The sequence below is a fragment of the Zingiber officinale genome, chromosome 1B (genome assembly GCF_018446385.1).
Source record: "Zingiber officinale cultivar Zhangliang chromosome 1B, Zo_v1.1, whole genome shotgun sequence".
NCBI lineage: Eukaryota > Viridiplantae > Streptophyta > Magnoliopsida > Zingiberales > Zingiberaceae > Zingiber > Zingiber officinale.
The window spans coordinates 89,804,795-89,815,572 of record NC_055986.1 but is presented as its reverse complement, the minus strand read 5'-3'; the positions used below and the strand labels follow the sequence as shown (position 1 = coordinate 89,815,572).

At 34.6% G+C, this 10,778-nt stretch overlaps 1 long non-coding RNA gene across 2 annotated transcripts; it reads left to right on the top strand.

Annotated features, from left to right (window-relative positions):
• Positions 1 to 568: 568 nt before the first annotated feature.
• Positions 569 to 5,369, top strand: LOC121977367. 2 transcript variants are annotated; one of them, XR_006110823.1, is made up of 5 exons: positions 569 to 979; positions 1,096 to 1,231; positions 2,428 to 2,632; positions 2,823 to 2,967; positions 5,237 to 5,369. It is a non-coding gene; the product is annotated as an uncharacterized LOC121977367 (long non-coding RNA). The 2 variants fall into 2 exon arrangements; XR_006110805.1 differs by having other exon boundaries at positions 2,428 to 2,967.
• The last annotated feature ends 5,409 nt before the right edge of the window (positions 5,370 to 10,778 follow it).

Genomic DNA, 10,778 nt, shown 5'->3' with positions numbered 1-10,778 from the left:
ATGATGTAATCAACCATTATTAATGAGAATATTTTTACAATACTTGGAACAACGGTGCATAAACCATCGTCGTTGTGCTAATAAGACAACAATTATAAATCATTGTCAATAAAATAATAACTTTCCCGCCTTAAACTCGAGCTAAAAATTCTCCCTATAACCTTCTCTTTAGCTCCCCTTTGTGAACCCTAATTTCGGAGCTACCTCCTTTCTATGACTCATCTCCTTATTCTCTTCTCCTGCTAAGAGTTCTTCCTCTTAGCGGGCTTTTAGTGGGAGAAGAAATCACAACCTTTGTGGCAAAAGGCGAAACGCTCGCCCCAGCGCCCTTGCCATACCCGACCCAAGGCCATCACGAAGAAGGTAAATCGTAGCATCAGAGCGAGCATGTGACGGACAAGGTGTAATACGGGGATAGGGGATTTATTCCCAAGCTACCCCGAGGATCGACCCTACGACCTCATTATGACAACACCCGTCACATATCAACTCGGATGACCCGCGGGGTCAAAGAAATCACAACCTTTGTTCTAGAGAATGAGAGAGAGAGAGAGAGAGAGAAGGGAGGATAGTTGGGAGCGACTCTAGAAGGCAGAGGGTGGCGATGGGGCTCGTCGTTGTCGCCAGAGAACCGCCTCCCAAGTTTAGCAACTGTGGAGGCCCAGAGGAGGATAAATGTTTAAACCCCATAATTTGTAGATGAATCATTGTCTGCAAGCAAACCATTGCCATCCTCGTCGATCGTTCTCGCCCGTACCAGATGGAGACAGTGACAACGAGGAGGGGGTCCCTCCTTTCACAGAGTTCTCGCTTCCTGAGCTTAAGGCCGCTATGAATGGGTTCAGTGCTAACAACATCATCTCTGAGAGTAGCGACAAGGCCCCAAATCTTTGTTTGCAAGGGTAGGCTACAGAATCAGCGATGTATTACCGTGAAGAAGTTCTCTAGGGTGGCCTGGCTAGATCCTAAGCAATTCGCTGTTAGTTTTCTTATTTCCTCAATGCCTTCTCCTTAGCGAGTGTTTTGTTAGTTGGATTAATTTGCTATTTTTGTAAGGACAAAAAAAAAAATAGGATTTTTTTATTTGGATTGCAGGAGGAGGCTTGGGGAGTTGGAAAATTGAGGCACCAGAGGCTCATAAATTTGATTGGATACTGATGTGATGACGACGAGAGACTTTTTGTAGCAGAGTATATGCCCAACAACACTCTTGCCAAGCATATTTTCCACTGTATGTTTTGTCAAACTCTATTTCGTTGATGATCTACAGCTCTTGTTTCTTTCTTCTGTAGCTTTTCATTACAATGGTTGTACTTGATTAAGGTACTAGTCTAGATGAATTTCTCAGCGTAGGTAAAAGTAGTGATATGCGATCCTCTATCCAGAAAAGAAATCCATAAGCTTAAGATTCCTAGCTTTATTCTACCTAATGTTGCTTTTTCTTGAGAGGAAGTTCTACCAAAGGCCTACCATTTTCTCATTAATCAAAATATCTACACAAGTAGTTTGTAAAAATTACAAATGGATTTGCCTAGGTATCATAGCTTTATACTAGATTATTGTGCCAAGATAGCAAGATTTAGTCATCAATTTATTTCTTTTAGTTAAGACTCGTTCTTTTATTTTACATGGCTGGGAGGGCTCCAGAAGGCAAAGGGCGACTCCTTATGTTTACATGAGTAGGTTTCTCAAAGCAGCTGAGTCTAACAAAATGAAAACAGTACACAATTAACACTTAATTAAAACAATATCAATTTACTTTTCCAACAAAAAAATGGATAGACAGTTATATTCTTGTTTTTGTCTGTTGACCAAATGAACTTAAGCAGATGGAGGTGCTTTCCTATTTCATCCTCGAGCTCTCTCTGTTTGAGTACAAATGCTTGTTTCTTCGGGACGGTGCGATGATTAAGACATGGGATGTTGTCATATGAGATCTTATGATCGAAATTCGGCGTGACCGAACATAACCTCCTCCATATTTTGGCCATTTACACTAATGGCTAGTAGCCACCCGTGATTTACCTCCTCCGTATTGGCCTAGAGACGTGTTGTCGGGGGCGCTAGGGTGAGCGAATTACCTTTTACTACTTGAGTACAGAATGCTCAAGTGATTTGATTGTCGATTTGGTTCATCACTATGGACTTTTCATGTAAATTGAAATGATCGCAGATAATAAAGTTCATTTTCTCAAACAAAGGAAAAATCTTTTATTGTTCTCTAAAAGTTTTTTTCCTCTATCTTGAGCAAGTTCCATCATTCCTATCTTTTTACCTATTTTTAAATTATCAATATAATCAGTTTAAATATGTTACGCCTTGAGGAAATGGAAGTGATAGTATCATATATTCAAATTAGTGGTTGAATTTAATACTTACTGGGATCATTGTTAGATTATAAAGTGGTTATTTTGAACACTTTGCTAGAATTCCTTTTTGTTGCAATGGAAGGCGCGGGCTATTTGGACAAGGAGGACTGATAATATTTGACTTGAGCTCGACTGTTGCTACCTACAGAACACAGAATCTGATTGCAGTGGTAGTCATCAGAGTCATTGGTGGACTTTTGGGAAGCTTCTACAACTCCGTCAACAAAATACTTCGCACCTACAACGTCATCAATGAGTATGCTGTATGCTCTTGCCATTGGTTTGTTTTGGTGTTTGGAATGTATTTTGGCACTTCTTCCTCTGATGTTTCCAGCAATCCTAGAGAGACAAGCAATAGTGAATTGTGAAGGAATGCTAGAAGGCTTTTCTAGGATGCCTTCTCTAGACAAAGTTATAAAACTCTTGACTCAACGCCATTATTTTCATCCCCAGAAAATAGTGACCTAGGATATCAAGATAGGTGGCTACTTGACATTGGTGATCATGCTTGAGAAACAGCTGTTGTACAGCCTCGAGGAGTTGTACAACGGGACTACCAAAAAGATAAAATCTCTAGAGAAATTTTGGATGTTAGCTGGTAAGCTTCTGCTCCAGTCCTTGTAATTAAGATTCATTTTGTTTTCTTGTCTTCATGTACTTAATGCATCTTCTTTCAATGAATTTACCATTTAGTGAATCTTCCTTCTGATTAAGATTCATTGTGGTGCAATGGAGCTGGTTTGTGCAAACCAACTCTACTGTAGTGCTGCTTTTTACAAACCAGCTCCCCCATGCTGATGCTTAGCTCGACAGTGTAGCTGGTTTGCACAAAGTAGCTCCATTATAGAGCTAATTTTTGAAAACCAGCTCCATAGTGGAGCTAACCAGTACCATGTGCTGGTGCCACTTAGCACACAACCATAAATTTATGTTGGAGTCTCAGAACCAGATTTGGAAGCCATAAATGGATTCTACACAGTCATCATTTGTTATCAATACTAGGATTTTAGAAATCTAAGGCCTCTAGTAGGGCTGTAAATGAACCAAACGTTCATAAACAAGTTTGGTGTTTGACTTGGTAAGAACTTATTTATGTTTGTTCAATATACACAAGATCAATTAAACAAATAAGCTTGAACAACTCGTTAAACTAAACAAATAAGCTTGAACACATATGTGTTCAGCTCGTTAACGTTTGTGAATAATATTCATGAACCATATTCATTAATAAAACTCATATCAATATGGTAAATAAATAATAAAATAAAATAAGTTTGAATTATCAAGCGTAATAATTAATCAAACAAACTTGAATTGAGAGCTCGATAACATATAAACGAACCAAGCTTAAGTAAATCTTGAATTGAGAGCTCGATAGCATCTAAATGAACCAAGCTCAAGCTCATAAAAAATAAATCAAGCCAATCTTGAATAATCATTTCAATGGCTTGGTTCATCTTAAGCTCGGCTCAGCTTAGCTCGATTACCTTATCAAATAAGCTTGAACACCCTAAAGCTCGACTCATCTTAACTCATTGACAACCCTAGCCTCTAGATTAATCAATGGGTTTTGATCAAAATTCATTGATGGCCCTAGAAGTGTCAGATCGAACCCATTCTAAATTATATGAGTTCATACAGCTTATACAAGTCAGAATATGCCCTCAATTACTATTTAACTATCTTCTCAATACTAGTTCAAACGGATTGAAGCTCCAACATGGTAGTCTTTAAGACCAACACTAACATGTGGTGCTGGTTTGTACAAACTAGCTCCACGGTGGAGTTGGTTTTTAAAAATTAACTCCATGATGGAGCTGGTTTGCACACCAGCTTCATTGTGTAGCTGGTTTTTAAAAATCAACTTCATAATGAACTATAGGAGTGAAACTATATGTAGGAGAGAGAAGAAATCGCATGCAAGAGAGAGTGGAGAGAGATTAAAAAATTTGAATCCACATTACGTCAGGTGGCCACATCAGTTAGTGATAAACTATTAATATTTTATATTTCTACATAATAGTTGCTTACAAAAGTTAGATTTTTCATGCGGGTTTTATTGGGATAGATAATCCATATGAAAGTGACATCTTTACCTACTTCTCAGCTATTTCTGGTCTTGAGTTGTCCATGTCCATGGAATAACACAAGTGTAAGCCAAATCTCACCAATATTATGAATCCTAAATCTTCTTTGTCTTGAACACTACACCCAATTCAATTAGTAGAACACATTTGGAAATGATTGCATAAGATTCTACAATTAATCATTTCATATCATTCAACAATACGCAGATGTTGAAGTTCCCATTGCTTGTGCCATATTAGTTGCTTTGTTTGTTTTGCAACATTACGACACAGATCAGGTCGCCTTCCTATTTGCATCGATCATGGTTACTTGGATCATTTGCATTAGTGCAATCGGTGTTTGTACTTAATCAAGTTTCTATTTTCTTTTCCTATTGCACCTTATTTAAGTTTATTTATAATTTCTAAGTAAATCGAGTGGTAGGTAGAGGTGATCGACAAAGAAAAATACAAAATTTTGAAGCAAAAAATGCCATATAAGCTTCAAAATGTTTTGGTTTTACCTCAATGTTATAAAAGTAAGGTAGTCTCTATTTTGAATTTAGTTTGGTTCTTAACCTTTCTTTAGCCCTAATATTCCTCATGTTGAGTGTGATTCTGCAATAGTTTACCATCTCAAATAAGTAGGATGATCTTTGTGAAATCTTATTTCTGTAATTTCATGTTGCGAATAGAAGCAAATAATATTTTTTCTTATCATTGATGTTTAATTACCATCTTTTTCAATTTTTATATATGAAGAGTGTTGTTGTTTACTTTTCCCTACTTCGTCACCTATAGATATGACTATGTGGGAATGAAACTAGTGAAAAAGAAATGAAGAAGGCCAGATAAGGGACCACATATCTGAGGAGTAGAAAAGCTATAATTCTTTTTTATACACTTGCTACAACACTTGTATATATGACCTTGTACTTCATATTGCTACAACACTTTTTGTGGCATGTTATATATATGTCATTGTATGATGTATAATATAATTCTTTTTTCTACAAGTGTTGTATATATTTTTTTGATACTCTTGTATTCAAATTTTAAATGATTTCTTATTTTCTAGTGTGTGTTGAGAAACGACAATGGTTAAAAACACAACGATTAAAATGACAATGGTTTATTTTTCTTCTCAATACAAATGACAATAGTTAAAAATCATTGTCAAAGACCTACAAAAACTATGGTAAATCGACGCGTTGAGAAAGATCGAGCGTACAAAGACAATGATTAAAAACCATTATTGTTTTAAGTTAAAGATAATGGTGGAAAATCATTGTGAAAGATCCAAAAAAATCCGTGGTAAATTGACACATTGACAATGATAGAGCGGTCTTTGAAAATGATTTTTCATCATTATGTTTCAAGTGAAAAGATAACGGTTTAACTGTTGTCTTTGAGTGCCCTTATCTTTCTCAACAGGTCGATTTACAACATATTTTTTGGATCTTTTTCAACAATTCTTCACCATTGACTTTTAGCAAATTTGTTGTAGTGAATGGATATAATTTTCATACTCAAGAATATGAAATAGGCAAAAGTTTAATGAATAGTAGAGTTTGTGTTCAGTCATCTAATGATGGTGGTGCAAACAATGATTTTTTTAGTTTGCTGGATGCAAGTATAGAGGTAGAGTACCCTAGCCCAGAAATGTGAGCTTTCTTATTTCTGTGTCGCTGGTTTGACCCTATCAAAGGGATAAAGGTGCATCTATATTATAATTTAGTTGAAATAAATCATAAGAGATTGTATAAGATATATGAACAATTTGTGCTTGCACAACAAGTGATTCAAGTATTTTATTCTTCATATCCTAGTTTGAAACGTGATAAGAGTGATTGGTGGGTTGTTTGTAAAACCAAAGCATGTGAAAAAAATTAAGGAACATTGGGAAAACATTGCATATCAACAAGAGAAAATTGGAAATACATTTTAAACCAAGGAATATATTATTCCAACTTTACAAGATCCCAGCGGAGTAGTGATAAATGTGGATACAAGTGAAATTAATGAGAATGATGAGGATGATGGAAAAGATGATGATGGTGATGATGATGATGACGACAACGATAACGAGGATGAGGATGAGGATGACAATGACAAAAAGGACTTTGATGTTTGATGATGGGTAAGTTTTGTAATCTTAATATGATATTCTATTATCATATACGATAATGTTTTTATTTATGAGTTAATTTAGTTTTAATCTATAAATTTACAAAATTCGTAGTTCAATTAGTTGTTTATATACTATCTCATTTTTTATATTATATATTTTATCTATTAATGCACTCTATTTTTTCTATAGGTCATTACAAGTGACATCTTAGTATTTTGTAGCACACTCTCTGATCTGTTAGCAGATATAGTAAGTTTTTCCATGTTCTTGATTATGTATTAAATTTTTATTTACTTTATGCTAACACTTTTGTTTGACAGTCTCGACGTGGTGGCCATAGGCGTACTTCTTTTGGCCAGTCTGCTTCACCGGTAGGGGACTTACCGCTCCTTCAAGTGCAAGACCTTCACATGCACATTCACCAGCACCTTCTCATTCGTCGTCGCTAGTACCTTCGATGGCACATTCCCCTGTACCCACGCATGTTCCTGATTCGGTTAGAAACTCAACTACTGAGTTTATAGATGATCGAGAGTTTTAGTCCCGCTAGGAGATTCATAAGTATGATAAAAAAAAATTATTTTTTGAACTATCATAAATATTTAACATTTTTGTTTGTAATTTTATAATAGATTTCAAAATTCTATATGAGTTATTTACAATATTAATATAATCATGAATAACCATTAAGGAGATGCTTCAATAACATATTCAAGCACTCCAGCAACCACAAAGGAGCTATGATGAAACGGGTTCAAGGTATGTCCCCTTAGTTTATATATATTATTAAATTGAATATATAATCAATTTTTTTTTTCAATTTCAATGAGCTTTCAATTAGGACCCCAGTGACAAGATGAAGATAAAAAGAATATTTAAGAAAAAAAATACAAGAATCACATCAGGCATGTACTGAATCGTGCCAAGACTCGGGGGAAAAGCCACCCTACACACTGATAAACATTGGGTTAGCATCTCCAATGTTTGGGCAATAGATGAAAGTAAACAAAGGAATCACCAGAATAGAATGAATCAAGCTTATAATTCTAGTAACTTGTCTACAATATATGCGGGAGGCTTTATTAATATAGATGAGCATAAACGCAGATTAGTAATTTTTTAACTCTCTAATTAATTTTTTAATTTATATCAAATTATTTCATTATTTCTAATAATATTTTTTCAGATTAAGGACATGGGAAAGAGCATGCATATTTATAAAAAAAAATGCAAGGCTTGGAGTGGGGATAGAGCTAAAGAAATAAAGGTTGGTATTAATCTTTATTTTATTTTAAAATATTGTGATTGTAATTTTATTATAATTTTTCTTATGACAATACAGGATAAATATGATGAGTTAAAGCTAGCATTGAGAAATTCCCAAGCTAGTGAAGACTCCAGTGGATCTGAGCCCTCTATTGGTAATAATATGAGTTTATGATTGGAATTCTGTGGGGTACTAAAAGAGGAAAGAATATTAGGAATAGGTTCTTTGAGCAGAACCCAAAGAGTTGCTAGTTCATCTTCTATCATCCTACCAGTAGTAAGAGCCCAAATAAATAATTTGACTGGAGAGGTTAGCCATTTAAAGGGGATAATATTGCAAAGAGACCAAGAAATGGTGCAAAGGGATCAACAAATGTTATAAAGTGATCAAGAAATTAGTTATTTGCGTTGACAACAAGACTTTATAATGCAACATCTTCAGTTGAGCCCCACTCCAAGTCAGATTCCTTCTTATTCTGTGATGATGATGATAGTAATGGTTCTTCATGACTTTAATTATGCATGAATGTTATTTGCTCATAATTAGTGTTTTTGAATATTAATTATTTGATTGTAGACCATTCAATTTTTATTTTTTATTAATATTATTAATTTATTTTGAACAGGGTTGGTGAGGCCAAGTCAACTGATACAAATTCAAAATCTATGTCGGAGGGAAAAAGTAAGTATTAAGTTTTGCGTTAGTTTAAGAGATTTTCTTGTTGGTGCAATTTGCACTAACGGTCTAACTTATGTTTTGATGAATAACAAGTGAGTTAAGTTAGGTGTTGTTGTTGTCTAACCTTATTATCGAGTGTGCAAGGTTGACTAATCCTAGTCAAGATATTCAATTCCTGACTGGTACCAGATGTGATTCCAGCAAGTCCGGATGTTCGATTCCCGATAAGTTGAAGTCTAGATGTGGGATTCTGGCAAGGGTTGAGATGTGCGATTCCCGAAGATCGGATGTGCAATTCTGGTATGTCGAAATTGAATTGTCATAATTAATTGAAATCTTACCTTAATATAAATATTATATCTTTTAATATGGTATGATTATCTTATCATATCTTTGGATTGACTCAATGATGGTAATGTGGCAAAAGGCGAAATCACTCACCCCCAGCGCCCCCGTCGCACCCGACCCAAGGTCATCACGAGGGAGGTAAATCACAGCATCCTGAGCGAGTATGTGGCAGGTGGGGTGAGTTGTACAGGGACCGGGGATTTACGCCCCGCCTACCCTGAGTTTCGACCTCGCGACCTCATGTGGCAAGCATCCCACCACATACCAACTCGGATGACCTGTGAGGTCTTGACTCAATGATGGTAATGAGTCTTTATAAATAGTGGTCTTTAGGATCCCTAAATATATACACCTTTCAAGAATAATAGCACCATCTATAGAAGAGCTTTGAAGTGTTTAGAAGGCTCTAAAGCATTAAACATCAAAAGCGGTGTCAAGAATTCTTCAAATATCAATAGTTAGAGGTAACAATCAATTTTTTTTTCCGTATTCAGTTATCATATTTATTTAAAAACAAGCATGAACTATTATTTCTAACATCCTTACCTTGTATCCAATCTTTAGACTTACACGAACTTTTTCTTGCTAAGAATCTGGTCCTCAACCTTTTCAGACTTTCCTTGTCTTGCATCTGATCTTCCTTGCAGACTTTTCCTACACACTCGTTATACAAGTATGATCTCATTTCATTATCCTTAACTCAAATGTTATCAAACATCAAAAATATATTTTCTTGACATGATTGCATCAACTAAAAATGGCTTTCATATTTCTATCAAGATTGAACCAAACTCTCCAACTTGTTTAGTTAAATGAGAAATATCAAATAATATGTTTAACGTGTTAAATAATTCTGCCTTTTACATTGAAAGCCTAGTATTAGGATCTTATTTGGATGCTTTAGGATTTATGATTTAATTTGAAATAATACCATGACAATAAGGTGTTCAACTTTGAGTGAGGAACACTACGAGAGAGAGAGAAGACATATTGTATCGATCGAATCAATTTTAAATCTTTGACTGTGAGATTAACCAAATGAAAGTATTCTTAAATATTAATTTTTTTTTCTTCGAGAAACAATCAAATGGATATGAATCTAGTGAGTTGGAGACTATTCAGTTGACTAATCTTAAACTCATTAGCTTTCAACTACTATATTTGATCATTTAATTGGGTAGTATATATATATATATATATATATATATATATATATATATATATATATATATATATATATATATATATATATATATATATTATTTATTTATATATACTTTTTCTAACGAACAATTAAATATCTTAAACCCAAAAAGAATATATAATCAAGGACTATTATCCTTCTCTACATCACTTTATAGACATAACAGAACACAACCACTTCATCTACCAGATGGAGGTGAAGAAAGATTTACACTCATGACAGAAGAATCGACACGAACACTTTTACAAAGAAAACATCACTACATACATCTAGGATTAATAGTGTTTGGACTTAGAGGACTTACTAGAAAAAGTATAGGAGCTAAAGTATTTTTAGTCCTTTACGACTCAAGATTTTCTGACAATGATAAGGCAGTTATTGGACTCATTGAAGTAGATATGAATAGCAATTTAGGAATTACCTATTTCTGTCCAATCTTCAATATGACAATCCCGGACTTTATAGAACATATTAAAATTTCAGTACAAGCCAGAGGGTATGGAGACTTTCAAAGACATAATATTCAAATAGACATAATCTTTCTAGGAAAAACCATGACAAATATTAACAATAGTTTTAAAGTTCAAATTACTAATGTTATTGAAACCCTTACGACAAAAGACATTTATTTCCTCAAACCTAAGGACTTCTCATCAACATTACTTGCAGGATTGGATTGGACTCTTAATTTAGAATTAAACAATAAACCACAAAT